At 52.4% G+C, this 26,638-nt stretch overlaps 54 non-coding genes across 54 annotated transcripts; all 54 read right to left on the reverse strand.

The window, feature by feature from the left end:
- Positions 1–38: 38 nt before the first annotated feature.
- trnat-agu lies at positions 39–112 on the reverse strand. Its single transcript has one exon. It is a non-coding gene; the product is annotated as a tRNA-Thr (tRNA).
- A 219-nt stretch (positions 113–331) lies between these two features.
- Positions 332–421, reverse strand: trnar-ucu. Its single transcript is given in 2 exon segments — positions 332–367; positions 385–421. It is a non-coding gene; the product is annotated as a tRNA-Arg (tRNA).
- A 437-nt stretch (positions 422–858) lies between these two features.
- Positions 859–932, reverse strand: trnat-ugu. The gene has a single exon. It is a non-coding gene; the product is annotated as a tRNA-Thr (tRNA).
- Positions 933–1,307: 375 nt separating this feature from the next.
- On the reverse strand, positions 1,308–1,382 carry trnat-cgu. The gene has a single exon. It is a non-coding gene; the product is annotated as a tRNA-Thr (tRNA).
- Positions 1,383–1,772: 390 nt separating this feature from the next.
- trnat-agu lies at positions 1,773–1,847 on the reverse strand. Its single transcript has one exon. It is a non-coding gene; the product is annotated as a tRNA-Thr (tRNA).
- Positions 1,848–2,065: 218 nt separating this feature from the next.
- Positions 2,066–2,155, reverse strand: trnar-ucu. The gene is given in 2 exon segments: positions 2,066–2,101; positions 2,119–2,155. It is a non-coding gene; the product is annotated as a tRNA-Arg (tRNA).
- A 435-nt stretch (positions 2,156–2,590) lies between these two features.
- On the reverse strand, positions 2,591–2,664 carry trnat-ugu. Its single transcript has one exon. It is a non-coding gene; the product is annotated as a tRNA-Thr (tRNA).
- Positions 2,665–3,039: 375 nt separating this feature from the next.
- trnat-cgu lies at positions 3,040–3,113 on the reverse strand. The gene has a single exon. It is a non-coding gene; the product is annotated as a tRNA-Thr (tRNA).
- Positions 3,114–3,503: 390 nt separating this feature from the next.
- On the reverse strand, positions 3,504–3,577 carry trnat-agu. Its single transcript has one exon. It is a non-coding gene; the product is annotated as a tRNA-Thr (tRNA).
- Positions 3,578–4,323: 746 nt separating this feature from the next.
- trnat-ugu lies at positions 4,324–4,397 on the reverse strand. The gene has a single exon. It is a non-coding gene; the product is annotated as a tRNA-Thr (tRNA).
- A 377-nt stretch (positions 4,398–4,774) lies between these two features.
- On the reverse strand, positions 4,775–4,848 carry trnat-ugu. Its single transcript has one exon. It is a non-coding gene; the product is annotated as a tRNA-Thr (tRNA).
- Positions 4,849–5,241: 393 nt separating this feature from the next.
- trnat-agu lies at positions 5,242–5,315 on the reverse strand. The gene has a single exon. It is a non-coding gene; the product is annotated as a tRNA-Thr (tRNA).
- Positions 5,316–5,533: 218 nt separating this feature from the next.
- On the reverse strand, positions 5,534–5,623 carry trnar-ucu. Its single transcript is given in 2 exon segments — positions 5,534–5,569; positions 5,587–5,623. It is a non-coding gene; the product is annotated as a tRNA-Arg (tRNA).
- Positions 5,624–6,060: 437 nt separating this feature from the next.
- trnat-ugu lies at positions 6,061–6,134 on the reverse strand. The gene has a single exon. It is a non-coding gene; the product is annotated as a tRNA-Thr (tRNA).
- Positions 6,135–6,511: 377 nt separating this feature from the next.
- On the reverse strand, positions 6,512–6,585 carry trnat-cgu. Its single transcript has one exon. It is a non-coding gene; the product is annotated as a tRNA-Thr (tRNA).
- Positions 6,586–6,978: 393 nt separating this feature from the next.
- trnat-agu lies at positions 6,979–7,052 on the reverse strand. Its single transcript has one exon. It is a non-coding gene; the product is annotated as a tRNA-Thr (tRNA).
- A 218-nt stretch (positions 7,053–7,270) lies between these two features.
- On the reverse strand, positions 7,271–7,360 carry trnar-ucu. The gene is given in 2 exon segments: positions 7,271–7,306; positions 7,324–7,360. It is a non-coding gene; the product is annotated as a tRNA-Arg (tRNA).
- A 432-nt stretch (positions 7,361–7,792) lies between these two features.
- On the reverse strand, positions 7,793–7,866 carry trnat-ugu. Its single transcript has one exon. It is a non-coding gene; the product is annotated as a tRNA-Thr (tRNA).
- Positions 7,867–8,239: 373 nt separating this feature from the next.
- On the reverse strand, positions 8,240–8,313 carry trnat-cgu. The gene has a single exon. It is a non-coding gene; the product is annotated as a tRNA-Thr (tRNA).
- Positions 8,314–8,699: 386 nt separating this feature from the next.
- Positions 8,700–8,773, reverse strand: trnat-ugu. Its single transcript has one exon. It is a non-coding gene; the product is annotated as a tRNA-Thr (tRNA).
- Positions 8,774–9,134: 361 nt separating this feature from the next.
- trnat-ugu lies at positions 9,135–9,208 on the reverse strand. Its single transcript has one exon. It is a non-coding gene; the product is annotated as a tRNA-Thr (tRNA).
- A 392-nt stretch (positions 9,209–9,600) lies between these two features.
- On the reverse strand, positions 9,601–9,674 carry trnat-agu. Its single transcript has one exon. It is a non-coding gene; the product is annotated as a tRNA-Thr (tRNA).
- A 1,192-nt stretch (positions 9,675–10,866) lies between these two features.
- trnat-cgu lies at positions 10,867–10,940 on the reverse strand. Its single transcript has one exon. It is a non-coding gene; the product is annotated as a tRNA-Thr (tRNA).
- A 387-nt stretch (positions 10,941–11,327) lies between these two features.
- Positions 11,328–11,401, reverse strand: trnat-ugu. The gene has a single exon. It is a non-coding gene; the product is annotated as a tRNA-Thr (tRNA).
- Positions 11,402–11,778: 377 nt separating this feature from the next.
- Positions 11,779–11,852, reverse strand: trnat-ugu. The gene has a single exon. It is a non-coding gene; the product is annotated as a tRNA-Thr (tRNA).
- A 390-nt stretch (positions 11,853–12,242) lies between these two features.
- Positions 12,243–12,316, reverse strand: trnat-agu. Its single transcript has one exon. It is a non-coding gene; the product is annotated as a tRNA-Thr (tRNA).
- A 219-nt stretch (positions 12,317–12,535) lies between these two features.
- Positions 12,536–12,625, reverse strand: trnar-ucu. The gene is given in 2 exon segments: positions 12,536–12,571; positions 12,589–12,625. It is a non-coding gene; the product is annotated as a tRNA-Arg (tRNA).
- Positions 12,626–13,064: 439 nt separating this feature from the next.
- trnat-ugu lies at positions 13,065–13,138 on the reverse strand. Its single transcript has one exon. It is a non-coding gene; the product is annotated as a tRNA-Thr (tRNA).
- A 374-nt stretch (positions 13,139–13,512) lies between these two features.
- On the reverse strand, positions 13,513–13,585 carry trnat-cgu. Its single transcript has one exon. It is a non-coding gene; the product is annotated as a tRNA-Thr (tRNA).
- A 392-nt stretch (positions 13,586–13,977) lies between these two features.
- trnat-agu lies at positions 13,978–14,051 on the reverse strand. The gene has a single exon. It is a non-coding gene; the product is annotated as a tRNA-Thr (tRNA).
- A 220-nt stretch (positions 14,052–14,271) lies between these two features.
- On the reverse strand, positions 14,272–14,361 carry trnar-ucu. Its single transcript is given in 2 exon segments — positions 14,272–14,307; positions 14,325–14,361. It is a non-coding gene; the product is annotated as a tRNA-Arg (tRNA).
- A 434-nt stretch (positions 14,362–14,795) lies between these two features.
- Positions 14,796–14,869, reverse strand: trnat-ugu. The gene has a single exon. It is a non-coding gene; the product is annotated as a tRNA-Thr (tRNA).
- Positions 14,870–15,708: 839 nt separating this feature from the next.
- Positions 15,709–15,782, reverse strand: trnat-agu. Its single transcript has one exon. It is a non-coding gene; the product is annotated as a tRNA-Thr (tRNA).
- Positions 15,783–16,001: 219 nt separating this feature from the next.
- On the reverse strand, positions 16,002–16,091 carry trnar-ucu. Its single transcript is given in 2 exon segments — positions 16,002–16,037; positions 16,055–16,091. It is a non-coding gene; the product is annotated as a tRNA-Arg (tRNA).
- Positions 16,092–16,527: 436 nt separating this feature from the next.
- trnat-ugu lies at positions 16,528–16,601 on the reverse strand. The gene has a single exon. It is a non-coding gene; the product is annotated as a tRNA-Thr (tRNA).
- An 845-nt stretch (positions 16,602–17,446) lies between these two features.
- Positions 17,447–17,520, reverse strand: trnat-agu. Its single transcript has one exon. It is a non-coding gene; the product is annotated as a tRNA-Thr (tRNA).
- Positions 17,521–17,739: 219 nt separating this feature from the next.
- On the reverse strand, positions 17,740–17,829 carry trnar-ucu. Its single transcript is given in 2 exon segments — positions 17,740–17,775; positions 17,793–17,829. It is a non-coding gene; the product is annotated as a tRNA-Arg (tRNA).
- Positions 17,830–18,267: 438 nt separating this feature from the next.
- Positions 18,268–18,341, reverse strand: trnat-ugu. The gene has a single exon. It is a non-coding gene; the product is annotated as a tRNA-Thr (tRNA).
- Positions 18,342–18,715: 374 nt separating this feature from the next.
- Positions 18,716–18,789, reverse strand: trnat-cgu. The gene has a single exon. It is a non-coding gene; the product is annotated as a tRNA-Thr (tRNA).
- Positions 18,790–19,180: 391 nt separating this feature from the next.
- On the reverse strand, positions 19,181–19,254 carry trnat-agu. The gene has a single exon. It is a non-coding gene; the product is annotated as a tRNA-Thr (tRNA).
- A 219-nt stretch (positions 19,255–19,473) lies between these two features.
- Positions 19,474–19,563, reverse strand: trnar-ucu. Its single transcript is given in 2 exon segments — positions 19,474–19,509; positions 19,527–19,563. It is a non-coding gene; the product is annotated as a tRNA-Arg (tRNA).
- A 434-nt stretch (positions 19,564–19,997) lies between these two features.
- On the reverse strand, positions 19,998–20,071 carry trnat-ugu. The gene has a single exon. It is a non-coding gene; the product is annotated as a tRNA-Thr (tRNA).
- A 377-nt stretch (positions 20,072–20,448) lies between these two features.
- Positions 20,449–20,522, reverse strand: trnat-cgu. Its single transcript has one exon. It is a non-coding gene; the product is annotated as a tRNA-Thr (tRNA).
- Positions 20,523–20,914: 392 nt separating this feature from the next.
- On the reverse strand, positions 20,915–20,988 carry trnat-agu. The gene has a single exon. It is a non-coding gene; the product is annotated as a tRNA-Thr (tRNA).
- A 219-nt stretch (positions 20,989–21,207) lies between these two features.
- trnar-ucu lies at positions 21,208–21,297 on the reverse strand. The gene is given in 2 exon segments: positions 21,208–21,243; positions 21,261–21,297. It is a non-coding gene; the product is annotated as a tRNA-Arg (tRNA).
- A 435-nt stretch (positions 21,298–21,732) lies between these two features.
- On the reverse strand, positions 21,733–21,806 carry trnat-ugu. The gene has a single exon. It is a non-coding gene; the product is annotated as a tRNA-Thr (tRNA).
- Positions 21,807–22,183: 377 nt separating this feature from the next.
- trnat-cgu lies at positions 22,184–22,257 on the reverse strand. Its single transcript has one exon. It is a non-coding gene; the product is annotated as a tRNA-Thr (tRNA).
- Positions 22,258–22,649: 392 nt separating this feature from the next.
- On the reverse strand, positions 22,650–22,723 carry trnat-agu. The gene has a single exon. It is a non-coding gene; the product is annotated as a tRNA-Thr (tRNA).
- A 219-nt stretch (positions 22,724–22,942) lies between these two features.
- On the reverse strand, positions 22,943–23,032 carry trnar-ucu. Its single transcript is given in 2 exon segments — positions 22,943–22,978; positions 22,996–23,032. It is a non-coding gene; the product is annotated as a tRNA-Arg (tRNA).
- A 435-nt stretch (positions 23,033–23,467) lies between these two features.
- trnat-ugu lies at positions 23,468–23,541 on the reverse strand. The gene has a single exon. It is a non-coding gene; the product is annotated as a tRNA-Thr (tRNA).
- A 378-nt stretch (positions 23,542–23,919) lies between these two features.
- Positions 23,920–23,993, reverse strand: trnat-cgu. The gene has a single exon. It is a non-coding gene; the product is annotated as a tRNA-Thr (tRNA).
- Positions 23,994–24,383: 390 nt separating this feature from the next.
- Positions 24,384–24,457, reverse strand: trnat-agu. Its single transcript has one exon. It is a non-coding gene; the product is annotated as a tRNA-Thr (tRNA).
- A 219-nt stretch (positions 24,458–24,676) lies between these two features.
- trnar-ucu lies at positions 24,677–24,766 on the reverse strand. The gene is given in 2 exon segments: positions 24,677–24,712; positions 24,730–24,766. It is a non-coding gene; the product is annotated as a tRNA-Arg (tRNA).
- Positions 24,767–25,203: 437 nt separating this feature from the next.
- trnat-ugu lies at positions 25,204–25,277 on the reverse strand. Its single transcript has one exon. It is a non-coding gene; the product is annotated as a tRNA-Thr (tRNA).
- Positions 25,278–26,638: the final 1,361 nt, after the last annotated feature.

The following is a 26,638-nucleotide window of genomic DNA, read 5'->3' on the forward strand; positions in this document are numbered from 1 at the left end:
GGTTGAATCCTGACCAGCGACAGATGAGTGAACAAGGAAGGCACTGCTGGGATTCGAACCCAGGATCTCCTGTTTACTAGACAGGTGCTTTAACCAACTAAGCCACAGCGCCTGTGGGCTTGTGCTGAGCAATGTTGCGAAGTCAGAAAGGATGGTTTGGAAACGGAATTGCAGCTCCTACTTCACAGCTTGTCTCGGTCCAATCGATGTGAGGTCGCCTTCCTGTCCGAAACAGAGGCCACAGAGCAATGTTTTCATGACAGCTGAATCAGGGTGGTCAGGAAGTCTCGGTGTTTGTTGGCCGAGCGGCCTTAAGAAAGGCAAAATGAAACGACTCTGGTGGGACTCAAACCCACAACCTTTGAATCACCTCATGTGGCAGTCTAGAAGTCCAATGCGCTATCCATTGCGCCACAGAGCCTGTTGTCACGGCTCGCCGAGCCATGTGAAGGTTTTAGCAAAGCAGCCTACTGAAAGCAAGGTCGCTTGATTTCAGCTTTTTACAAGACAGGCACTTTGACCAGCTAAGCCATTGCACCTCATTTGCATGCCGCGCTATCCTTGATATAGCCACAACCTGTGAATCTCCTCATCTGTCAGAGTAGAAGTCCATTGCTCCAGCGATACTGAATTCTCGCTTGTGAGGGCTTTCAGAATGCAGAAAGGCTCAGCTGGGATTTGTGCCTCTTCACAAGCCACCCTATCCTCCTGCTATCACCCATTCGCCCTGGCCAGTGTTTTTTTGCAGCAGCTGATGAGTGGCGCACTGGTGAATCGGCCTACTGAAACTCCCGCCGTTTGCATTCCGTTTCAGGAAAGAAAAGCCACACTGCCTAAGGTGATTGCTAGAGCCCCTGCAGGCACCGCTGGGATTCGAACCCAGGATCTCCTGTTTACAAGACAGGCGCTTTGACCAGCTAAGCCACGGCACCTCGCTTCTTCTGGCACTTTGCCTTGGCTAGTATTGTTTGTTAGCAGCTGAGGGGTGGCGCAATGGAGCAACTGCCTGTTGCCCCGGCCCTCTTTTTGCTACCGTCGTTTGCATTTCACTTCAGGAAAGAAAAGCCACACTTTCTTTGATGGTGCTCCAGCCCCACCAAAGGCACCGCTGGAATTTCAAGCCAAGAACTCCGTTTTCCAAGCCACAGCTCCTGCTGCAGTCATGCATTCGTCCCTGGCCAGTGTTTTTTGGCAGCAGTTGATAAGCGGCACACTGGTGAAATGGCCTACTGAAACTCCCACCCATTTGCACTCAGCTTCAGGAAAGAAAAGCCACGCTCTCCAACGTGATGCTACCACCCCAATAAAGGTACCGCTGGGATTTGAACCCAGGATCTCCTGTTTACGAAACAGGCGCTTTGACCAACTAAGTCCACGGCACCCTTGCAGAGCTGTGCGTTTGCCCGGCCAGTGTGCTTTGTCAGCAACTGGTGGGTGGCACACAGGAGAAACTGCCTGCTGTTCCGCTTTTGAAATTAAAGCCACACTCTCGAAGACGATTCTACAACCCTGCCCGAGACTCCGATGGGATTTGTACTCAGGACCTCCCGTTGACCAGACAGGTGCTTTATCCAGCTAAGTCACGGCACCCGGTCGTAGACATGGATTCACCCTGGTGAAACTACATGCTGCCCTGGCCAACCCAGAATCTCAAGATAGGAAGGTTGACAAGCCACGGCACCTCTTTGCTGTGGTGCATCAGAAGGTCGCGCTATCTTGGAAAAGGGAGCTGAAGGTTGAATCCTGACCAGCGACAGATGAGTGAACAAGGAAGGCACTGCTGGGATTCGAACCCAGGATCTCCTGTTTACTAGACAGGCGCTTTAACCCAACTAAGCCACAGCGCCTGTGGGCTTGTGCTGAGCAATGTTGCGAAGTCAGAAAGGATGGTTTGGAAACGGAATTGCAGCTCCTACTTCACAGCTTGTCTCGGTCCAATCGATGTGAGGTCGCCTTCCTGTCCGAAACAGAGGCCACAGAGCAATGTTTTCATGACAGCTGAATCAGGGTGGTCAGGAAGTCTCGGTGTTTGTTGGCGAGCGGCCTTAAGAAAGGCAAAATGAAACGACTCTGGTGGGACTCGAATCCACAACCTTTGAATCACCTCATGTGGCAGTCTAGAAGTCCAATGCGCTATCCATTGCGCCACAGAGCCTGTTGTCACGGCTCGCCGAGCCATGTGAAGGTTTTAGCAAAGCAGCCTACTGAAAGCAAGGTCGCTTGATTTCAGCTTTTACAAGACAGGCACTTTGACCAGCTAAGCCATGGCACCTCATTTGCATGCCGCGCTATCCTTGATATAGCCACAACCTGTGAATCTCCTCATCTGTCAGAGTAGAAGTCCATTGCTCCAGCGATACTGAATTCTCGCTTGTGAGGGCTTTCAGAATGCAGAAAGGCTCAGCTGGGATTTGTGCCTCTTCACAAGCCACCCTATCCTCCTGCTATCACCCATTCGCCCTGGCCAGTGTTTTTGCAGCAGCTGATGAGTGGCGCACTGGTGAATCGGCCTACTGAAACTCCCGCCGTTTGCATTCCGTTTCAGGAAAGAAAAGCCACACTGCCTAAGGTGATTGCTAGAGCCCCCTGCAGGCACCGCTGGGATTCGAACCCAGGATCTCCTGTTTACAAGACAGGCGCTTTGACCAGCTAAGCCACGGCACCTCGCTTCTTCTGGCACTTTGCCTTGGCTAGTATTGTTTGTTAGCAGCTGAGGGTGGGCGCAATGGAGCAACTGCCTGTTGCCCGGCCCTCTTTTTGCTACCGTCGTTTGCATTTCACTTCAGGAAAGAAAAGCCACACTTTCTTTGATGGTGCTCCAGCCCCACCAAAGGCACCGCTGGAATTTCGAAGCCAAGAACTCCGTTTTCCAAGCCACAGCTCCTGCTGCAGTCATGCATTCGTCCCTGGCCAGTGTTTTTTGGCAGCAGTTGATAAGCGGCACACTGGTGAAATGGCCTACTGAAACTCCCACCCATTTGCACTCAGCTTCAGGAAAGAAAAGCCACGCTCTCCAACGTGATGCTACCACCCCAATAAAGGTACCGCTGGGATTTGAACCCAGGATCTCCTGTTTACGAAACAGGCGCTTTGACCAACTAAGCCACGGCACCCTTGCAGAGCTGTGCGTTGCCCGGCCAGTGTGCTTTGTCAGCAACTGGTGGGTGGCACACAGGAGAAACTGCCTGCTGTTCCGCTTTTGGAAATTAAAGCCACACTCTCGAAGACGATTCTACAACCCTGCCCGAGACTCCGATGGGATTTGTACTCAGGACCTCCCGTTGACCAGACAGGTGCTTTATCCAGCTAAGTCACGGCACCCGGTCGTGAACATGGATTCACCCTGGTGAAACTACATGCTGCCCTGGCCAACCCAGAATCTCAAGATAGGAAGGTTGACAAGCCACGGCACCTCTTTGCTGTGGTGCATCAGAAGGTCGCGCTATCTTGGAAAAGGGAGCTGAAGGTTGAATCCTGACCAGCGACAGATGAGTGAACAAGGAAGGCACTGCTGGGATTCGAACCCAGGATCTCCTGTTTACTAGACAGGCGCTTTAACCAACTAAGCCACAGCGCCTGTGGGCTTGTGCTGAGCAATGTTGCGAAGTCAGAAAGGATGGTTTGGAAACGGAATTGCAGCTCCTACTTCACAGCTTGTCTCGGTCCAATCGATGTGAGGTCGCCTTCCTGTCCAAACAGAGGCCACAGAGCAATGTTTTCATGACAGCTGAATCAGGGTGGTCAGGAAGTCTCGGTGTTTGTTGGCGGCGCGCCTTAAGAAAGGCAAAATGAAACGACTCTGGTGGGACTCAACCCACAACCTTTGAATCACCTCATGTGGCAGTCTAGAAGTCCAATGCGCTATCCATTGCGCCACAGAGCCTGTTGTCACGGCTCGCCGAGCCATGTGAAGGTTTTAGCAAAGCAGCCTACTGAAAGCAAGGTCGCTTGATTTCAGCTTTTTACAAGACAGGCACTTTGACCAGCTAAGCCATGGCACCTCATTTGCATGCCGCGCTATCCTTGATATAGCCACAACCTGTGAATCTCCTCATCTGTCAGAGTAGAAGTCCATTGCTCCAGCGATACTGAATTCTCGCTTGTGAGGGCTTTCAGAATGCAGAAAGGCTCAGCTGGGATTTGTGCCTCTTCACAAGCCACCCTATCCTCCTGCTATCACCCATTCGCCCTGGCCAGTGTTTTTTGCAGCAGCTGATGAGTGGCGCACTGGTGAATCGGCCTACTGAAACTCCCGCCGTTTGCATTCCGTTTCAGGAAAGAAAAGCCACACTGCCTAAGGTGATTGCTAGAGCCCCTGCAGGCAGGCACCGCTGGGATTCGAACCCAGGATCTCCTGTTTACAAGACAGGCGCTTTGACCAGCTAAGCCACGGCACCTCGCTTCTTCTGGCACTTTGCCTTGGCTAGTATTGTTTGTTAGCAGCTGAGGGTGGCGCAATGGAGCAACTGCCTGTTGCCCTTGGCCCTCTTTTTGCTACCGTCGTTTGCATTTCACTTCAGGAAAGAAAAGCCACACTTTCTTTGATGGTGCTCCAGCCCCACCAAAGGCACCGCTGGAATTTCGAAGCCAAGAACTCCGTTTTCCAAGCCACAGCTCCCTGCTGCAGTCATGCATTCGTCCCTGGCCAGTGTTTTTTGGCAGCAGTTGATAAGCGGCACACTGGTGAAATGGCCTACTGAAACTCCCACCCATTTGCACTCAGCTTCAGGAAAGAAAAGCCACGCTCTCCAACGTGATGCTACCACCCCAATAAAGGTACCGCTGGGATTTGAACCCAGGATCTCCTGTTTACAAAACAGGCGCTTTGACCAACTAAGCCACGGCACCCTTGCAGAGCTGTGCGTTTGCCCCGGCCAGTGTGCTTTGTCAGCAACTGGTGGGTGGCACACAGGAGAAACTGCCTGCTGTTCCGCTTTTGGAAATTAAAGCCACACTCTCGAAGACGATTCTACAACCCTGCCCGAGACTCCGATGGGATTTGTACTCAGGACCTCCCGTTGACCAGACAGGTGCTTTATCCAGCTAAGTCACGGCACCCGGTCGTGAGACATGGATTCACCCTGGTGAAACTACATGCTGCCCTGGCCAACCCAGAATCTCAAGATAGGAAGGTTGACAAGCCACGGCACCTCTTTGCTGTGGTGCATCAGAAGGTCGCGCTATCTTGGAAAAGGGAGCTGAAGGTTGAATCCTGACCAGCGACAGATGAGTGAACAAGGAAGGCACTGCTGGGATTCGAACCCAGGATCTCCTGTTTACTAGACAGGCGCTTTAACCAACTAAGCCACAGCGCCTGTGGGCTTGTGCTGAGCAATGTTGCGAAGTCAGAAAGGATGGTTTGGAAACGGAATTGCAGCTCCTACTTCACAGCTTGTCTCGGTCCAATCGATGTGAGGTCGCCTTCCTGTCCGAAACAGAGGCCACAGAGCAATGTTTTCATGACAGCTGAATCAGGGTGGTCAGGAAGTCTCGGTGTTTGTTGGCGGAGCGCCTTAAGAAAGGCAAAATGAAACGACTCTGGTGGGACTCGAACCCACAACCTTTGAATCACCTCATGTGGCAGTCTAGAAGTCCAATGCGCTATCCATTGCGCCACAGAGCCTGTTGTCACGGCTCGCGAGCCATGTGAAGGTTTTAGCAAAGCAGCCTACTGAAAGCAAGGTCGCTTGATTTCAGCTTTTTACAAGACAGGCACTTTGACCAGCTAAGCCATGGCACCTCATTTGCATGCCGCGCTATCCTTGATATAGCCACAACCTGTGAATCTCCTCATCTGTCAGAGTAGAAGTCCATTGCTCCAGCGATACTGAATTCTCGCTTGTGAGGGCTTTCAGAATGCAGAAAGGCTCAGCTGGGATTTGTGCCTCTTCACAAGCCACCCTATCCTCCTGCTATCACCCATTCGCCCTGGCCAGTGTTTTTTTGCAGCAGCTGATGAGTGGCGCACTGGTGAATCGGCCTACTGAAACTCCCGCCGTTTGCATTCCGTTTCAGGAAAGAAAAGCCACACTGCCTAAGGTGATTGCTAGAGCCCCCTGCAGGCACCGCTGGGATTCGAACCCAGGATCTCCTGTTTACAAGACAGGCGCTTTGACCAGCTAAGCCACGGCACCTCGCTTCTTCTGGCACTTTGCCTTGGCTAGTATTGTTTGTTAGCAGCTGAGGGGTGGCGCAATGGAGCAACTGCCTGTTGCCCCGGCCCTCTTTTTGCTACCGTCGTTTGCATTTCACTTCAGGAAAGAAAAGCCACACTTTCTTTGATGGTGCTCCAGCCCCACCAAAGGCACCGCTGGAATTTCGAAGCCAAGAACTCCGTTTTCCAAGCCACAGCTCCCTGCTGCAGTCATGCATTCGTCCCTGGCCAGTGTTTTTTGGCAGCAGTTGATAAGCGGCACACTGGTGAAATGGCCTACTGAAACTCCCACCCATTTGCACTCAGCTTCAGGAAAGAAAAGCCACGCTCTCCAACGTGATGCTACCACCCCAATAAAGGTACCGCTGGGATTTGAACCCAGGATCTCCTGTTTACGAAACAGGCGCTTTGACCAACTAAGCCACGGCACCCTTGCAGAGCTGTGCGTTTGCCCCGGCCAGTGTGCTTTGTCAGCAACTGGTGGGTGGCACACAGGAGAAACTGCCTGCTGTTCCGCTTTTGAAAATTAAAGCCACACTCTCGAAGACGATTCTACAACCCTGCCCGAGACTCCGATGGGATTTGTACTCAGGACCTCCCGTTGACCAGACAGGTGCTTTATCCAGCTAAGTCACGGCACCCGGTCGTGAGACATGGATTCACCCTGGTGAAACTACATGCTGCCCTGGCCAACCCAGAATCTCAAGATAGGAAGGTTGACAAGCCACGGCACCTCTTTGCTGTGGTGCATCAGAAGGTCGCGCTATCTTGGAAAAGGGAGCTGAAGGTTGAATCCTGACCAGCGACAGATGAGTGAACAAGGAAGGCACTGCTGGGATTCGAACCCAGGATCTCCTGTTTACTAGACAGGCGCTTTAACCAACTAAGCCACAGCGCCTGTGGGCTTGTGCTGAGCAATGTTGCGAAGTCAGAAAGGATGGTTTGGAAACGGAATTGCAGCTCCTACTTCACAGCTTGTCTCGGTCCAATCGATGTGAGGTCGCCTTCCTGTCCGAAACAGAGGCCACAGAGCAATGTTTTCATGACAGCTGAATCAGGGTGGTCAGGAAGTCTCGGTGTTTGTTGGCCGAGCGGCCTTAAGAAAGCAAAATGAAACGACTCTGGTGGGACTCGAACCCACAACCTTTGAATCACCTCATGTGGCAGTCTAGAAGTCCAATGCGCTATCCATTGCGCCACAGAGCCTGTTGTCACGGCTCGCGAGCCATGTGAAGGTTTTAGCAAAGCAGCCTACTGAAAGCAAGGTCGCTTGATTTCAGCTTTTTACAAGACAGGCACTTTGACCAGCTAAGCCATGGCACCTCATTTGCATGCCGCGCTATCCTTGATATAGCCACAACCTGTGAATCTCCTCATCTGTCAGAGTAGAAGTCCATTGCTCCAGCGATACTGAATTCGCTTGTGAGGGCTTTCAGAATGCAGAAAGGCTCAGCTGGGATTTGTGCCTCTTCACAAGCCACCCTATCCTCCTGCTATCACCCATTCGCCCTGGCCAGTGTTTTTGCAGCAGCTGATGAGTGGCGCACTGGTGAATCGGCCTACTGAAACTCCCGCCGCTTGCATTCCGTTTCAGGAAAGAAAAGCCACACTGCCTAAGGTGATTGCTAGAGCCCCTGCAGGCACCGCTGGGATTCGAACCCAGGATCTCCTGTTTACAAGACAGGCGCTTTGACCAGCTAAGCCACGGCACCTCGCTTCTTCTGGCACTTTGCCTTGGCTAGTATTGTTTGTTAGCAGCTGAGGGTGGCGCAATGGAGCAACTGCCTGTTGCCCGGCCCTCTTTGCTACCGTCGTTTGCATTTCACTTCAGGAAAGAAAAGCCACACTTTCTTTGATGGTGCTCCAGCCCCACCAAAGGCACCGCTGGAATTTCGAAGCCAAGAACTCCGTTTTCCAAGCCACAGCTCCCTGCTGCAGTCATGCATTCGTCCCTGGCCAGTGTTTTTTGGCAGCAGTTGATAAGCGGCACACTGGTGAAATGGCCTACTGAAACTCCCACCCATTTGCACTCAGCTTCAGGAAAGAAAAGCCACGCTCTCCAACGTGATGCTACCACCCCAATAAAGGTACCGCTGGGATTTGAACCCAGGATCTCCTGTTTACGAAACAGGCGCTTTGACCAACTAAGCCACGGCACCCTTGTAGACCTGTGCTTTTCCCCCGGCCAGTGTGCTTTATCAGCAACTGGTGGGTGGCACACAGGAGAAACTGCCTGCTGTTCCGCTTTTGGAAATTAAAGCCACACTCTCGAAGACGATTCTACAACCCTGCCCGAGACTCCGATGGGATTTGTACTCAGGACCTCCCGTTGACCAGACAGGTGCTTTATCCAGCTAAGTCACGGCACCCGGTCGTAGACATGAATTCACCCTGGTGAAACTACATGCTGCCCTGGCCAACCCAGAATCTCAAGATAGGAAGGTTGACAAGCCACGGCACCTCTTTGCTGTGGTGCATCAGAAGGTCGCGCTACCTTGGAAAAGGGAGCTGAAGGTTGAATCCTGACCAGATAAGTGGACAAGGAAGGTACTGCTGGGATTCGAACCCAGGATCTCCTGTTTACAAGACAGGCGCTTTGACCAGCTAAGCCACGGCACCTCGCTTCTTCTGGCACTTTGCCTTGGCTAGTATTGTTTGTTAGCAGCTGAGGGGTTGGCGCAATGGAGCAACTGCCTGTTGCCCCGGCCCTCTTTTTCTACCGTCGTTTGCATTTCACTTCAGGAAAGAAAAGCCACACTTTCTTTGATGGTGCTCCAGCCCCACCAAAGGCACCGCTGGAATTTCTTTTCCAAGCCACAGCTCCCTGCTGCAGTCATGCATTCGTCCCTGGCCAGTGTTTTTTGGCAGCAGTTGATAAGCGGCACACTGGTGAAATGGCCTACTGAAACTCCCACCCATTTGCACTCAGCTTCAGGAAAGAAAAGCCACGCTCTCCAACGTGATGCTACCACCCCAATAAAGGTACCGCTGGGATTTGAACCCAGGATCTCCTGTTTACAAAACAGGCGCTTTGACCAACTAAGCCACGGCACCCTTGCAGAGCTGTGCGTTTGCCCGGCCAGTGTGCTTTGTCAGCAACTGGTGGGTGGCACACAGGAGAAACTGCCTGCTGTTCCGCTTTTGGAAATTAAAGCCACACTCTCGAAGACGATTCTACAACCCTGCCCGAGACTCCGATGGGATTTGTACTCAGGACCTCCCGTTGACCAGACAGGTGCTTTATCCAGCTAAGTCACGGCACCCGGTCGTGAGACATGGATTCACCCTGGTGAAACTACATGCTGCCCTGGCCAACCCAGAATCTCAAGATAGGAAGGTTGACAAGCCACGGCACCTCTTTGCTGTGGTGCATCAGAAGGTCGCGCTATCTTGGAAAAGGGAGCTGAAGGTTGAATCCTGACCAGCGACAGATGAGTGAACAAGGAAGGCACTGCTGGGATTCGAACCCAGGATCTCCTGTTTACTAGACAGGCGCTTTAACCAACTAAGCCACAGCGCCTGTGGGCTTGTGCTGAGCAATGTTGCGAAGTCAGAAAGGATGGTTTGGAAACGGAATTGCAGCTCCTACTTCACAGCTTGTCTCGGTCCAATCGATGTGAGGTCGCCTTCCTGTCCGAAACAGAGGCCACAGAGCAATGTTTTCATGACAGCTGAATCAGGGTGGTCAGGAAGTCTCGGTGTTTGTTGGCCGAGCGGCCTTAGAAAGGCAAAATGAAACGACTCTGGTGGGACTCAACCCACAACCTTTGAATCACCTCATGTGGCAGTCTAGAAGTCCAATGCGCTATCCATTGCGCCACAGAGCCTGTTGTCACGGCTCACCGAGCCATGTGAAGGTTTTAGCAAAGCAGCCTACTGAAAGCAAGGTCGCTTGATTTCAGCTTTTACAAGACAGGCACTTTGACCAGCTAAGCCATGGCACCTCATTTGCATGCCGCGCTATCCTTGATATAGCCACAACCTGTGAATCTCCTCATCTGTCAGAGTAGAAGTCCATTGCTCCAGCGATACTGAATTCTCGCTTGTGGGGCTTTCAGAATGCAGAAAGGCTCAGCTGGGATTTGTGCCTCTTCACAAGCCACCCTATCCTCCTGCTATCACCCATTCGCCCTGGCCAGTGTTTTTTGCAGCAGCTGATGAGTGGCGCACTGGTGAATCGGCCTACTGAAACTCCCGCCGTTTGCATTCCGTTTCAGGAAAGAAAAGCCACACTGCCTAAGGTGATTGCTAGAGCCCCTGCAGCAGGCACCGCTGGGATTCAAACCAGGATCTCCTGTTTACAAGACAGGCGCTTTGACCAGCTAAGCCACGGCACCTCGCTTCTTCTGGCACTTTGCCTTGGCTAGTATTGTTTGTTAGCAGCTGAGGTGGCGCAATGGAGCAACTGCCTGTTGCCCCGCCCTCTTTTTTGCTACCGTCGTTTGCATTTCACTTCAGGAAAGAAAAGCCACACTTTCTTTGATGGTGCTCCAGCCCCACCAAAGGCACCGCTGGAATTTCGAAGCCAAGAACTCCGTTTTCTAAGCCACAGCTCCCTGCTGCAGTCATGCATTCGTCCCTGGCCAGTGTTTTTTGGCAGCAGTTGATAAGCGGCACACTGGTGAAATGGCCTACTGAAACTCCCACCCATTTGCACTCAGCTTCAGGAAAGAAAAGCCACGCTCTCCAACGTGATGCTACCACCCCAATAAAGGTACCGCTGGGATTTGAACCCAGGATCTCCTGTTTACGAAACAGGCGCTTTGACCAACTAAGCCACGGCACCCTTGTAGACCTGTGCTTTTCCCCCGGCCAGTGTGCTTTATCAGCAACTGGTGGGTGGCACACAGGAGAAACTGCCTGCTGTTCCGCTTTTGGAAATTAAAGCCACACTCTCGAAGACGATTCTACAACCCTGCCCGAGATTCCGATGGGATTTGTACTCAGGACCTCCCGTTGACCAGACAGGTGCGTTATCCAGCTAAGTCACGGCACCCGGTCGTAGACATGAATTCACCCTGGTGAAACTACATGCTGCCCTGGCCAACCCAGAATCTCAAGATAGGAAGGTTGACAAGCCACGGCACCTCTTTGCTGTGGTGCATCAGAAGGTCGCGCTTCCCTTGGAAAAGGGAGCTGAAGGTTGAATCCTGACCAGATAAGTGGACAAGGAAGGTACTGCTGGGATTCGAACCCAGGATCTCCTGTTTACAAGACAGGCGCTTTGACCAGCTAAGCCACGGCACCTCGCTTCTTCTGGCACTTTGCCTTGGCTAGTATTGTTTGTTAGCAGCTGAGGGGTGGCGCAATGGAGCAACTGCCTGTTGCCCGGCCCTCTTTTTTGTTCTACCGTCGTTTGCATTTCACTTCAGGAAAGAAAAGCCACACTTTCTTTGATGGTGCTCCAGCCACCAAAGGCACCGCTGGAATTTCGAAGCCAAGAACTCCGTTTTCCAAGCCACAGCTCCCTGCTGCAGTCATGCATTCGTCCCTGGCCAGTGTTTTTTGGCAGCAGTTGATAAGCGGCACACTGGTGAAATGGCCTACTGAAACTCCCACCCATTTGCACTCAGCTTCAGGAAAGAAAAGCCACGCTCTCCAACGCGATGCTACCACCCCAATAAAGGTACCGCTGGGATTTGAACCCAGGATCTCCTGTTTACAAAACAGGCGCTTTGACCAACTAAGCCACGGCACCCTTGCAGAGCTGTGCGTTTGCCCGCCAGTGTGCTTTGTCAGCAACTGGTGGGTGGCACACAGGAGAAACTGCCTGCTGTTCCGCTTTTGGAAATTAAAGCCACACTCTCGAAGACGATTCTACAACCCTGCCCGAGACTCCGATGGGATTTGTACTCAGGACCTCCCGTTGACCAGACAGGTGCTTTATCCAGCTAAGTCACGGCACCCGGTCGTGAGACATGGATTCACCCTGGTGAAACTACATGCTGCCCTGGCCAACCCAGAATCTCAAGATAGGAAGGTTGACAAGCCACGGCACCTCTTTGCTGTGGTGCATCAGAAGGTCGCGCTATCTTGGAAAAGGAGCTGAAGGTTGAATCCTGACCAGCGACAGATGAGTGAACAAGGAAGGCACTGCTGGGATTCGAACCCAGGATCTCCTGTTTACTAGACAGGCGCTTTAACCAACTAAGCCACAGCGCCTGTGGGCTTGTGCTGAGCAATGTTGCGAAGTCAGAAAGGATGGTTTGGAAACGGAATTGCAGCTCCTACTTCACAGCTTGTCTCGGTCCAATCGATGTGAGGTCGCCTTCCTGTCCGAAACAGAGGCCACAGAGCAATGTTTTCATGACAGCTGAATCAGGGTGGTCAGGAAGTCTCGGTGTTTGTTGGCCGAGCGGCCTTAAGAAAGGCAAAATGAAACGACTCTGGTGGGACTCGAACCCACAACCTTTGAATCACCTCATGTGGCAGTCTAGAAGTCCAATGCGCTATCCATTGCGCCACAGAGCCTGTGTTGTCACGGCTCGCCGAGCCATGTGAAGGTTTTAGCAAAGCAGCCTACTGAAAGCAAGGTCGCTTGATTTCAGCTTTTTACAAGACAGGCACTTTGACCAGCTAAGCCATGGCACCTCATTTGCATGCCGCGCTATCCTTGATATAGCCACAACCTGTGAATCTCCTCATCTGTCAGAGTAGAAGTCCATTGCTCCAGCGATACTGAATTCTCGCTTGTGAGGGCTTTCAGAATGCAGAAAGGCTCAGCTGGGATTTGTGCCTCTTCACAAGCCACCCTATCCTCCTGCTATCACCCATTCGCCCTGGCCAGTGTTTTTTTTGCAGCTGATGAGTGGCGCGCACTGGTGAATCGGCCTACTGAAAATCCCGCCGTTTGCATTCCGTTTCAGGAAAGAAAAGCCACACTGCCTAAGGTGATTGCTAGAGCCCCTGCAGGCACCGCTGGGATTCGAACCCAGGATCTCCTGTTTACAAGACAGGCGCTTTGACCAGCTAAGCCACGGCACCTCCTTCTTCTGGCACTTTGCCTTGGCTAGTATTGTTTGTTAGCAGCTGAGGGTGGCGCAATGGAGCAACTGCCTGTTGCCCCGGCCCTCTTTTGCTACCGTCGTTTGCATTTCACTTCAGGAAAGAAAAGCCACACTTTCTTTGATGGTGCTCCAGCCCCACCAAAGGCACCGCTGGAATTTCGAAGCCAAGAACTCCGTTTTCCAAGCCACAGCTCCCTGCTGCAGTCATGCATTCGTCCCTGGCCAGTGTTTTTTGGCAGCAGTTGATAAGCGGCACACTGGTGAAATGGCCTACTGAAACTCCCACCCATTTGCACTCAGCTTCAGGAAAGAAAAGCCACGCTCTCCAACGTGATGCTACCACCCCAATAAAGGTACCGCTGGGATTTGAACCCAGGATCTCCTGTTTACGAAACAGGCGCTTTGACAACTAAGCCACGGCACCCTTGCAGAGCTGTGCGTTTGCCCCGGCCAGTGTGCTTTGTCAGCAACTGGTGGGTGGCACACAGGAGAAACTGCCTGCTGTTCCGCTTTTGGAAATTAAAGCCACACTCTCGAAGACGATTCTACAACCCTGCCCGAGACTCCGATGGGATTTGTACTCAGGACCTCCCGTTGACCAGACAGGTGCTTTATCCAGCTAAGTCACGGCACCCGGTCGTAGACATGGATTCACCCTGGTGAAACTACATGCTGCCCTGGCCAACCCAGAATCTCAAGATAGGAAGGTTGACAAGCCACGGCACCTCTTTGCTGTGGTGCATCAGAAGGTCGCGCTATCTTGGAAAAGGGAGCTGAAGGTTGAATCCTGACCAGCGACAGATGAGTGAACAAGGAAGGCACTGCTGGGATTCGAACCCAGGATCTCCTGTTTACTAGACAGGCGCTTTAACCAACTAAGCCACAGCGCCTGTGGGCTTGTGCTGAGCAAATGTTGCGAAGTCAGAAAGGATGGTTTGGAAACGGAATTGCAGCTCCTACTTCACAGCTTGTCTCGGTCCAATCGATGTGAGGTCGCCTTCCTGTCCGAAACAGAGGCCACAGAGCAATGTTTTCATGACAGCTGAATCAGGGTGGTCAGGAAGTCTCGGTGTTTGTTGGCCGAGCGGCCTTAAGAAAGGCAAAATGAAACGACTCTGGTGGGACTCGAACCCACAACCTTTGAATCACCTCATGTGGCAGTCTAGAAGTCCAATGCGCTATCCATTGCGCCACAGAGCCTGTTGTCACGGCTCGCGAGCCATGTGAAGGTTTTAGCAAAGCAGCCTACTGAAAGCAAGGTCGCTTGATTTCAGCTTTTTACAAGACAGGCACTTTGACCAGCTAAGCCATGGCACCTCATTTGCATGCCGCGCTATCCTTGATATAGCCACAACCTGTGAATCTCCTCATCTGTCAGAGTAGAAGTCCATTGCTCCAGCGATACTGAATTCTCGCTTGTGAGGGCTTTCAGAATGCAGAAAGGCTCAGCTGGGATTTGTGCCTCTTCACAAGCCACCCTATCCTCCTGCTATCACCCATTCGCCCTGGCCAGTGTTTTTGCAGCAGCTGATGAGTGGCGCACTGGTGAATCGGCCTACTGAAACTCCCGCCGTTTGCATTCCGTTTCAGGAAAGAAAAGCCACACTGCCTAAGGTGATTGCTAGAGCCCCTGCAGGCACCGCTGGGATTCGAACCCAGGATCTCCTGTTTACAAGACAGGCGCTTTGACCAGCTAAGCCACGGCACCTCGCTTCTTCTGGCACTTTGCCTTGGCTAGTATTGTTTGTTAGCAGCTGAGGGTGTGGCGCAATGGAGCAACTGCCTGTTGCCCCGGCCCTCTTTTGCTACCGTCGTTTGCATTTCACTTCAGGAAAGAAAAGCCACACTTTCTTTGATGGTGCTCCAGCCCCACCAAAGGCACCGCTGGAATTTCGAAGCCAAGAACTCCGTTTTCAAGCCACAGCTCCCTGCTGCAGTCATGCATTCGTCCCTGGCCAGTGTTTTTGGCAGCAGTTGATAAGCGGCACACTGGTGAAATGGCCTACTGAAACTCCCACCCATTTGCACTCAGCTTCAGGAAAGAAAAGCCACGCTCTCCAACGTGATGCTACCACCCCAATAAAGGTACCGCTGGGATTTGAACCCAGGATCTCCTGTTTACTGAAACAGGCGCTTTGACCAACTAAGCCACGGCACCCTTGCAGAGCTGTGCGTTTGCCCCGCCAGTGTGCTTTGTCAGCAACTGGTGGGTGGCACACAGGAGAAACTGCCTGCTGTTCCGCTTTTGGAAATTAAAGCCACACTCTCGAGACGATTCTACAACCCTGCCCGAGACTCCGATGGGATTTGTACTCAGGACCTCCCGTTGACCAGACAGGTGCTTTATCCAGCTAAGTCACGGCACCCGGTCGTGACATGGATTCACCCTGGTGAAACTACATGCTGCCCTGGCCAACCCAGAATCTCAAGATAGGAAGGTTGACAAGCCACGGCACCTCTTTGCTGTGGTGCATCAGAAGGTCGCGCTATCTTGGAAAAGGGAGCTGAAGGTTGAATCCTGACCAGCGACAGATGAGTGAACAAGGAAGGCACTGCTGGGATTCGAACCCAGGATCTCCTGTTTACTAGACAGGCGCTTTAACCAACTAAGCCACAGCGCCTGTGGGCTTGTGCTGAGCAATGTTGCGAAGTCAGAAAGGATGGTTTGGAAACGGAATTGCAGCTCCTACTTCACAGCTTGTCTCGGTCCAATCGATGTGAGGTCGCCTTCCTGTCCGAAACAGAGGCCACAGAGCAATGTTTTCATGACAGCTGAATCAGGGTGGTCAGGAAGTCTCGGTGTTTGTTGGCCGAGCGGCCTTAAGAAAGGCAAAATGAAACGACTCTGGTGGGACTCGAACCCACAACCTTTGAATCACCTCATGTGGCAGTCTAGAAGTCCAATGCGCTATCCATTGCGCCACAGAGCCTGTTGTCACGGCTCGCCGAGCCATGTGAAGGTTTTAGCAAAGCAGCCTACTGAAAGCAAGGTCGCTTGATTTCAGCTTTTTACAAGACAGGCACTTTGACCAGCTAAGCCATGGCACCTCATTTGCATGCCGCGCTATCCTTGATATAGCCACAACCTGTGAATCTCCTCATCTGTCAGAGTAGAAGTCCATTGCTCCAGCGATACTGAATTCTCGCTTGTGAGGGCTTTCAGAATGCAGAAAGGCTCAGCTGGGATTTGTGCCTCTTCACAAGCCACCCTATCCTCCTGCTATCACCCATTCGCCCTGGCCAGTGTTTTTTGCAGCAGCTGATGAGTGGCGCACTGGTGAATCGGCCTACTGAAACTCCCGCCGTTTGCATTCCGTTTCAGGAAAGAAAAGCCACACTGCCTAAGGTGATTGCTAGAGCCCCTGCAGGCACCGCTGGGATTCGAACCCAGGATCTCCTGTTTACAAGACAGGCGCTTTGACCAGCTAAGCCACGGCACCTCGCTTCTTCTGGCACTTTGCCTTGGCTAGTATTGTTTGTTAGCAGCTGAGGGGTGGCGCAATGGAGCAACTGCCTGTTGCCCCGGCCCTCTTTTTGCTACCGTCGTTTGCATTTCACTTCAGGAAATAAAAGCCACACTTTCTTTGATGGTGCTCCAGCCGCACCAAAGGCACCGCTGGAATTTCGAAGCCAAGAACTCCGTTTTCCAAGCCACAGCTCCCTGCTGCAGTCATGCATTCGTCCCTGGCCAGTGTTTTTTGGCAGCAGTTGATAAGCGGCACACTGGTGAAATGGCCTACTGAAACTCCCACCCATTTGCACTCAGCTTCAGGAAAGAAAAGCCACGCTCTCCAACGTGATGCTACCACCCCAATAAAGGTACCGCTGGGATTTGAACCCAGGATCTCCTGTTTACTGAAACAGGCGCTTTGACCAACTAAGCCACGGCACCCTTGCAGAGCTGTGCGTTTGCCCCGGCCAGTGTGCTTTGTCAGCAACTGGTGGGTGGCACACAGGAGAAACTGCCTGCTGTTCCGCTTTTGGAAATTAAAGCCACACTCTCGAAGACGATTCTACAACCCTGCCCGAGACTCCGATGGGATTTGTACTCAGGACCTCCCGTTGACCAGACAGGTGCTTTATCCAGCTAAGTCACGGCACCCGGTCGTGAGACATGGATTCACCCTGGTGAAACTACATGCTGCCCTGGCCAACCCAGAATCTCAAGATAGGAAGGTTGACAAGCCACGGCACCTCTTTGCTGTGGTGCATCAGAAGGTCGCGCTATCTTGGAAAAGGGAGCTGAAGGTTGAATCCTGACCAGCGACAGATGAGTGAACAAGGAAGGCACTGCTGGGATTCGAACCCAGGATCTCCTGTTTACTAGACAGGCGCTTTAACCAACTAAGCCACAGCGCCTGTGGGCTTGTGCTGAGCAATGTTGCGAAGTCAGAAAGGATGGTTTGGAAACGGAATTGCAGCTCCTACTTCACAGCTTGTCTCGGTCCAATCGATGTGAGGTCGCCTTCCTGTCCGAAACAGAGGCCACAGAGCAATGTTTTCATGACAGCTGAATCAGGGTGGTCAGGAAGTCTCGGTGTTTGTTGGCCGAGCGGCCTTAAGAAAGGCAAAATGAAACGACTCTGGTGGGACTCGAACCCACAACCTTTGAATCACCTCATGTGGCAGTCTAGAAGTCCAATGCGCTATCCATTGCGCCACAGAGCCTGTTGTCACGGCTCGCCGAGCCATGTGAAGGTTTTAGCAAAGCAGCCTACTGAAAGCAAGGTCGCTTGATTTCAGCTTTTTACAAGACAGGCACTTTGACCAGCTAAGCCATGGCACCTCATTTGCATGCCGCGCTATCCTTGATATAGCCACAACCTGTGAATCTCCTCATCTGTCAGAGTAGAAGTCCATTGCTCCAGCGATACTGAATTCTCGCTTGTGAGGGCTTTCAGAATGCAGAAAGGCTCAGCTGGGATTTGTGCCTCTTCACAAGCCACCCTATCCTCCTGCTATCACCCATTCGCCCTGGCCAGTGTTTTTTTGCAGCAGCTGATGAGTGGCGCACTGGTGAATCGGCCTACTGAAACTCCCGCCGCTTGCATTCCGTTTCAGGAAAGAAAAGCCACACTGCCTAAGGTGATTGCTAGAGCCCCCTGCAGGCACCGCTGGGATTCGAACCCAGGATCTCCTGTTTACAAGACAGGCGCTTTGACCAGCTAAGCCACGGCACCTCGCTTCTTCTGGCACTTTGCCTTGGCTAGTATTGTTTGTTAGCAGCTGAGGGTGGCGCAATGGAGCAACTGCCTGTTGCCCCGGCCCTTTTTGCTACCGTCGTTTGCATTTCACTTCAGGAAAGAAAAGCCACACTTTCTTTGATGGTGCTCCAGCCCCACCAAAGGCACCGCTGGAATTTCGAAGCCAAGAACTCCGTTTTCCAAGCCACAGCTCCCTGCTGCAGTCATGCATTCGTCCCTGGCCAGTGTTTTTTGGCAGCAGTTGATAAGCGGCACACTGGTGAAATGGCCTACTGAAACTCCCACCCATTTGCACTCAGCTTCAGGAAAGAAAAGCCACGCTCTCCAACGTGATGCTACCACCCCAATAAAGGTACCGCTGGGATTTGAACCCAGGATCTCCTGTTTACGAAACAGGCGCTTTGACCAACTAAGCCACGGCACCCTTGTAGAGCTGTGCGTTGCTCCCGCCAGTGTGCTTTGTCAGCAACTGGTGGGTGGCACACAGGAGAAACTGCCTGCTGTTCCGCTTTTGGAAATTAAAGCCACACTCTCGAAGACGATTCTACAACCCTGCCCGAGACTCCGATGGGATTTGTACTCAGGACCTCCCGTTGACCAGACAGGTGCTTTATCCAGCTAAGTCACGGCACCCGGTCGTAGACATGGATTCACCCTGGTGAAACTACATGCTGCCCTGGCCAACCCAGAATCTCAAGATAGGAAGGTTGACAAGCCACGGCACCTCTTTGCTGTGGTGCATCAGAAGGTCGCGCTATCTTGGAAAAGGGAGCTGAAGGTTGAATCCTGACCAGCGACAGATGAGTGAACAAGGAAGGCACTGCTGGGATTCGAACCCAGGATCTCCTGTTTACTAGACAGGCGCTTTAACCAACTAAGCCACAGCGCCTGTGGGCTTGTGCTGAGCAATGTTGCGAAGTCAGAAAGGATGGTTTGGAAACGGAATTGCAGCTCCTACTTCACAGCTTGTCTCGGTCCAATCGATGTGAGGTCGCCTTCCTGTCCGAAACAGAGGCCACAGAGCAATGTTTTCATGACAGCTGAATCAGGGTGGTCAGGAAGTCTCGGTGTTTGTTGGCCGAGCGGCCTTAAGAAAGGCAAAATGAAACGACTCTGGTGGGACTCGAACCCACAACCTTTGAATCACCTCATGTGGCAGTCTAGAAGTCCAATGCGCTATCCATTGCGCCACAGAGCCTGTTGTCACGGCTCGCCGAGCCAGTGAAGGTTTTAGCAAAGCAGCCTACTGAAAGCAAGGTCGCTTGATTTCAGCTTTTACAAGACAGGCACTTTGACCAGCTAAGCCATGGCACCTCATTTGCATGCCGCGCTATCCTTGATATAGCCACAACCTGTGAATCTCCTCATCTGTCAGAGTAGAAGTCCATTGCTCCAGCGATACTGAATTCTCGCTTGTGAGGGCTTTCAGAATGCAGAAAGGCTCAGCTGGGATTTGTGCCTCTTCACAAGCCACCCTATCCTCCTGCTATCACCCATTCGCCCTGGCCAGTGTTTTTTGCAGCAGCTGATGAGTGGCGCACTGGTGAATCGGCCTACTGAAACTCCCGCCGCTTGCATTCCGCTTCAGGAAAGAAAAGCCACACTGCCTAAGGTGATTGCTAGAGCCCCTGCAGGCACCGCTGGGATTCGAACCCAGGATCTCCTGTTTACAAGACAGGCGCTTTGACCAGCTAAGCCACGGCACCTCGCTTCTTCTGGCACTTTTGCCTTGGCTAGTATTGTTTGTTAGCAGCTGAGGGGTGGCGCAATGGAGCAACTGCCTGTTGCCCCGGCCCTCTTTTGCTACCGTCGACTGCATTTCACTTCAGGAAAGAAAAGCCACACTTTCTTTGATGGTGCTCCAGCCCCACCAAAGGCACCGCTGGAATTTCGAAGCCAAGAACTCCGTTTTCCAAGCCACAGCTCCCTGCTGCAGTCATGCATTCGTCCCTGGCCAGTGTTTTTTGGCAGCAGTTGATAAGCGGCACACTGGTGAAATGGCCTACTGAAACTCCCACCCATTTGCACTCAGCTTCAGGAAAGAAAAGCCACGCTCTCCAACGTGATGCTACCACCCCAATAAAGGTACCGCTGGGATTTGAACCCAGGATCTCCTGTTTACGAAACAGGCGCTTTGACCAACTAAGCCACGGCACCCTTGCAGAGCTGTGCGTTTGCCCCGGCCAGTGTGCTTTGTCAGCAACTGGTGGGTGGCACACAGGAGAAACTGCCTGCTGTTCCGCTTTTGGAAATTAAAGCCACACTCTCGAAGACGATTCTACAACCCTGCCCGAGACTCCGATGGGATTTGTACTCAGGACCTCCCGTTGACCAGACAGGTGCTTTATCCAGCTAAGTCACGGCACCCGGTCGTAGACATGGATTCACCCTGGTGAAACTACATGCTGCCCTGGCCAACCCAGAATCTCAAGATAGGAAGGTTGACAAGCCACGGCACCTCTTTGCTGTGGTGCATCAGAAGGTCGCGCTATCTTGGAAAAGGGAGCTGAAGGTTGAATCCTGACCAGCGACAGATGAGTGAACAAGGAAGGCACTGCTGGGATTCGAACCCAGGATCTCCTGTTTACTAGACAGGCGCTTTAACCAACTAAGCCACAGCGCCTGTGGGCTTGTGCTGAGCAATGTTGCGAAGTCAGAAAGGATGGTTTGGAAACGGAATTGCAGCTCCTACTTCACAGCTTGTCTCGGTCCAATCGATGTGAGGTCGCCTTCCTGTCCGAAACAGAGGCCACAGAGCAATGTTTTCATGACAGCTGAATCAGGGTGGTCAGGAAGTCTCGGTGTTTGTTGGCCGAGCGGCCTTAAGAAAGGCAAAATGAAACGACTCTGGTGGGACTCGAACCCACAACCTTTGAATCACCTCATGTGGCAGTCTAGAAGTCCAATGCGCTATCCATTGCGCCACAGAGCCTGTTGTCACGGCTCGCCGAGCCATGTGAAGGTTTTAGCAAAGCAGCCTACTGAAAGCAAGGTCGCTTGATTTCAGCTTTTTACAAGACAGGCACTTTGACCAGCTAAGCCATGGCACCTCATTTGCATGCCGCGCTATCCTTGATATAGCCACAACCTGTGAATCTCCTCATCTGTCAGAGTAGAAGTCCATTGCTCCAGCGATACTGAATTCTCGCTTGAGGGCTTTCAGAATGCAGAAAGGCTCAGCTGGGATTTGTGCCTCTTCACAAGCCACCCTATCCTCCTGCTATCACCCATTCGCCCTGGCCAGTGTTTTTTTGCAGCAGCTGATGAGTGGCGCACTGGTGAATCGGCCTACTGAAACTCCCGCCGCTTGCATTCCGTTTCAGGAAAGAAAAGCCACACTGCCTAAGGTGATTGCTAGAGCCCCTGCAGGCACCGCTGGGATTCGAACCCAGGATCTCCTGTTTACAAGACAGGCGCTTTGACCAGCTAAGCCACGGCACCTCGCTTCTTCTGGCACTTTGCCTTGGCTAGTATTGTTTGTTAGCAGCTGAGGGGTGGCGCAATGGAGCAACTGCCTGTTGCCCCGGCCCTCTTTTTGCTACCGTCGTTTGCATTTCACTTCAGGAAAGAAAAGCCACACTTTCTTTGATGGTGCTCCAGCCCCACCAAAGGCACCGCTGGAATTTCGAAGCCAAGAACTCCGTTTTCCAAGCCACAGCTCCCTGCTGCAGTCATGCATTCGTCCCTGGCCAGTGTTTTTTGGCAGCAGTTGATAAGCGGCACACTGGTGAAATGGCCTACTGAAACTCCCACCCATTTGCACTCAGCTTCAGGAAAGAAAAGCCACGCTCTCCAACGTGATGCTACCACCCCAATAAAGGTACCGCTGGGATTTGAACCCAGGATCTCCTGTTTACGAAACAGGCGCTTTGACCAACTAAGCCACGGCACCCTTGCAGAGCTGTGCGTTTGCCCCGGCCAGTGTGCTTTGTCAGCAACTGGTGGGTGGCACACAGGAGAAACTGCCTGCTGTTCCGCTTTTGAAATTAAAGCCACACTCTCGAAGACGATTCTACAACCCTGCCCGAGACTCCGATGGGATTTGTACTCAGGACCTCCCGTTGACCAGACAGGTGCTTTATCCAGCTAAGTCACGGCACCCGGTCGTGAGACATGGATTCACCCTGGTGAAACTACATGCTGCCCTGGCCAACCCAGAATCTCAAGATAGGAAGGTTGACAAGCCACGGCACCTCTTTGCTGTGGTGCATCAGAAGGTCGCGCTATCTTGGAAAAGGGAGCTGAAGGTTGAATCCTGACCAGCGACAGATGAGTGAACAAGGAAGGCACTGCTGGGATTCGAACCCAGGATCTCCTGTTTACTAGACAGGCGCTTTAACTAACTAAGCCACAGCGCCTGTGGGCTTGTGCTGAGCAATGTTGCGAAGTCAGAAAGGATGGTTTGGAAACGGAATTGCAGCTCCTACTTCACAGCTTGTCTCGGTCCAATCGATGTGAGGTCGCCTTCCTGTCCGAAACAGAGGCCACAGAGCAATGTTTTCATGACAGCTGAATCAGGGTGGTCAGGAAGTCTCGGTGTTTGTTGGCCGAGCGGCCTTAAGAAAGGCAAAATGAAACGACTCTGGTGGGACTCGAACCCACAACCTTTGAATCACCTCATGTGGCAGTCTAGAAGTCCAATGCGCTATCCATTGCGCCACAGAGCCTGTTGTCACGGCTCGCGAGCCATGTGAAGGTTTTAGCAAAGCAGCCTACTGAAAGCAAGGTCGCTTGATTTCAGCTTTTACAAGACAGGCACTTTGACCAGCTAAGCCATGGCACCTCATTTGCATGCCGCGCTATCCTTGATATAGCCACAACCTGTGAATCTCCTCATCTGTCAGAGTAGAAGTCCATTGCTCCAGCGATACTGAATTCTCGCTTGTGAGGGCTTTCAGAATGCAGAAAGGCTCAGCTGGGATTTGTGCCTCTTCACAAGCCACCCTATCCTCCTGCTATCACCCATTCGCCCTGGCCAGTGTTTTTTTGCAGCAGCTGATGAGTGGCGCACTGGTGAATCGGCTACTGAAACTCCCGCCGCTTGCATTCCGTTTCAGGAAAGAAAAGCCACACTGCCTAAGGTGATTGCTAGAGCCCCCTGCAGGCACCGCTGGGATTCGAACCCAGGATCTCCTGTTTACAAGACAGGCGCTTTGACCAGCTAAGCCACGGCACCTCGCTTCTTCTGGCACTTTGCCTTGGCTAGTATTGTTTGTTAGCAGCTGAGGGGTGGCGCAATGGAGCAACTGCCTGTTGCCCCGGCCCTCTTTTGCTACCGTCGTGTTTGCATTTCACTTCAGGAAAGAAAAGCCACACTTTCTTTGATGGTGCTCCAGCCCCACCAAAGGCACCGCTGGAATTTCGAAGCCAAGAACTCCGTTTTCCAAGCCACAGCTCCCTGCTGCAGTCATGCATTCGTCCCTGGCCAGTGTTTTTTGGCAGCAGTTGATAAGCGGCACACTGGTGAAATGGCCTACTGAAACTCCCACCCATTTGCACTCAGCTTCAGGAAAGAAAAGCCACGCTCTCCAACGTGATGCTACCACCCCAATAAAGGTACCGCTGGGATTTGAACCCAGGATCTCCTGTTTACGAAACAGGCGCTTTGACCAACTAAGCCACGGCACCCTTGCAGAGCTGTGCGTTTGCCCCGGCCAGTGTGCTTTGTCAGCAACTGGTGGGTGGCACACAGGAGAAACTGCCTGCTGTTCCGCTTTTGGAAATTAAAGCCACACTCTCGAAGACGATTCTACAACCCTGCCCGAGACTCCGATGGGATTTGTACTCAGGACCTCCCGTTGACCAGACAGGTGCTTTATCCAGCTAAGTCACGGCACCCGGTCGTAGACATGGATTCACCCTGGTGAAACTACATGCTGCCCTGGCCAACCCAGAATCTCAAGATAGGAAGGTTGACAAGCCACGGCACCTCTTTGCTGTGGTGCATCAGAAGGTCGCTATCTTGGAAAAGGGAGCTGAAGGTTGAATCCTGACCAGCGACAGATGAGTGAACAAGGAAGGCACTGCTGGGATTCGAACCCAGGATCTCCTGTTTACTAGACAGGCGCTTTAACCAACTAAGCCACAGCGCCTGTGGGCTTGTGCTGAGCAATGTTGCGAAGTCAGAAAGGATGGTTTGGAAACGGAATTGCAGCTCCTACTTCACAGCTTGTCTCGGTCCAATCGATGTGAGGTCGCCTTCCTGTCCGAAACAGAGGCCACAGAGCAATGTTTTCATGACAGCTGAATCAGGGTGGTCAGGAAGTCTCGGTGTTTGTTGGCCGAGCGGCCTTAAGAAAGGCAAAATGAAACGACTCTGGTGGGACTCGAACCCACAACCTTTGAATCACCTCATGTGGCAGTCTAGAAGTCCAATGCGCTATCCATTGCGCCACAGAGCCTGTTGTCACGGCTCGCCGAGCCATGTGAAGGTTTTAGCAAAGCAGCCTACTGAAAGCAAGGTCGCTTGATTTCAGCTTTTACAAGACAGGCACTTTGACCAGCTAAGCCATGGCACCTCATTTGCATGCCGCGCTATCCTTGATATAGCCACAACCTGTGAATCTCCTCATCTGTCAGAGTAGAAGTCCATTGCTCCAGCGATACTGAATTCTCGCTTGTGAGGGCTTTCAGAATGCAGAAAGGGCTCAGCTGGGATTTGTGCCTCTTCACAAGCCACCCTATCCTCCTGCTATCACCCATTCGCCCTGGCCAGTGTTTTTTTGCAGCAGCTGATGAGTCGCGCACTGGTGAATCGGCCTACTGAAACTCCCGCCGCTTGCATTCCGTTTCAGGAAAGAAAAGCCACACTGCCTAAGGTGATTGCTAGAGCCCCTGCAGGCACCGCTGGGATTCGAACCCAGGATCTCCTGTTTACAAGACAGGCGCTTTGACCAGCTAAGCCACGGCACCTCGCTTCTTCTGGCACTTTGCCTTGGCTAGTATTGTTTGTTAGCAGCTGAGGGGTGGCGCAATGGAGCAACTGCCTGTTGCCCCGGCCCTTTTTGCTACCGTCGCTTGCATTTCACTTCAGGAAAGAAAAGCCACACTTTCTTTGATGGTGCTCCAGCCCCACCAAAGGCACCGCTGGAATTTCAAGCCAAGAACTCACCTCCTGTTTTTTGGCAGCAGTTGATAAGCGGCACAGGTGAAATGGCCTACTGAAACTCCCACCCATTTGCACTCAGCTTCAGCCACGCTCTCTCACGTGATGCTACCACCCCAATAAAGGTTCACTGCATTTTGCCTGGATCTGTTTACAAAAGGCGTTTTGACCAGCAGCCAGGCACCGCAATGTGCTTTTCCCGGCCAGCAACTGGTGAAATGCCTGCCCGCTTTTGGAAATTAAAGCCACAAACCCCACCCCTCCCGTTGACCAGTTTGCACTTTCAGGAAAGAAAAGCCACGCACCTCTTTGCCACACTTTCTTTGATGGTGCTCCAGGGATTTGAACCCAGGATCTCCTGTTTACAAGGGCGCTTTGACCAACTAAGCCACGGCACCTCCTTCTTCTGGCACTTTGCCTTGGCTAGTATTGTTTGTTAGCCAAGGAGCAACTGCCTGTTGCATTTGCTGGTCGTTTGCATTTCACTTCAGGAAAGAGCTCACAGCTTGGAAATTTCAAGCCAAGAACTCCGTTTTCCAAGCCACAGCTCCTGCTGCAGTCATGCATTCGTCCCTGGCCAGTGTTTTTGGCAGCAGTTGATAAGCGGCACACTGGTGAAATGGCCTACTGAAACTCCCACCCATTTGCACTCAGCTTCAGGAAAGAAAAGCCACGCTCTCCAACGTGATGCTACCACCCCAATAAAGGTACCGCTGGGATTTGAACCCAGGATCTCCTGTTTACTGAAACAGGCGCTTTGACCAACTAAGCCACGGCACCCTTGCAGAGCTGTGCGTTTGCCCTGCCAGTGTGCTTTGTCAGCAACTGGTGGGTGGCACACAGGAGAAACTGCCTGCTGTTCCGCTTTGGAAATTAAAGCCACACTCTCGAAGACGATTCTACAACCCTGCCCGAGACTCCGATGGGATTTGTACTCAGGACCTCCCGTTGACCAGACAGGTGCTTTATCCAGCTAAGTCACGGCACCCGGTCGTGAGACATGGATTCACCCTGGTGAAACTACATGCTGCCCTGGCCAACCCAGAATCTCAAGATAGGAAGGTTGACAAGCCACGGCACCTCTTTGCTGTGGTGCATCAGAAGGTCGCGCTATCTTGGAAAAGGGAGCTGAAGGTTGAATCCTGACCAGCGACAGATGAGTGAACAA

This window comes from Puntigrus tetrazona, chromosome 15 (assembly GCF_018831695.1).
Source record: "Puntigrus tetrazona isolate hp1 chromosome 15, ASM1883169v1, whole genome shotgun sequence".
In the NCBI taxonomy this organism is placed as follows: domain Eukaryota; kingdom Metazoa; phylum Chordata; class Actinopteri; order Cypriniformes; family Cyprinidae; genus Puntigrus; species Puntigrus tetrazona.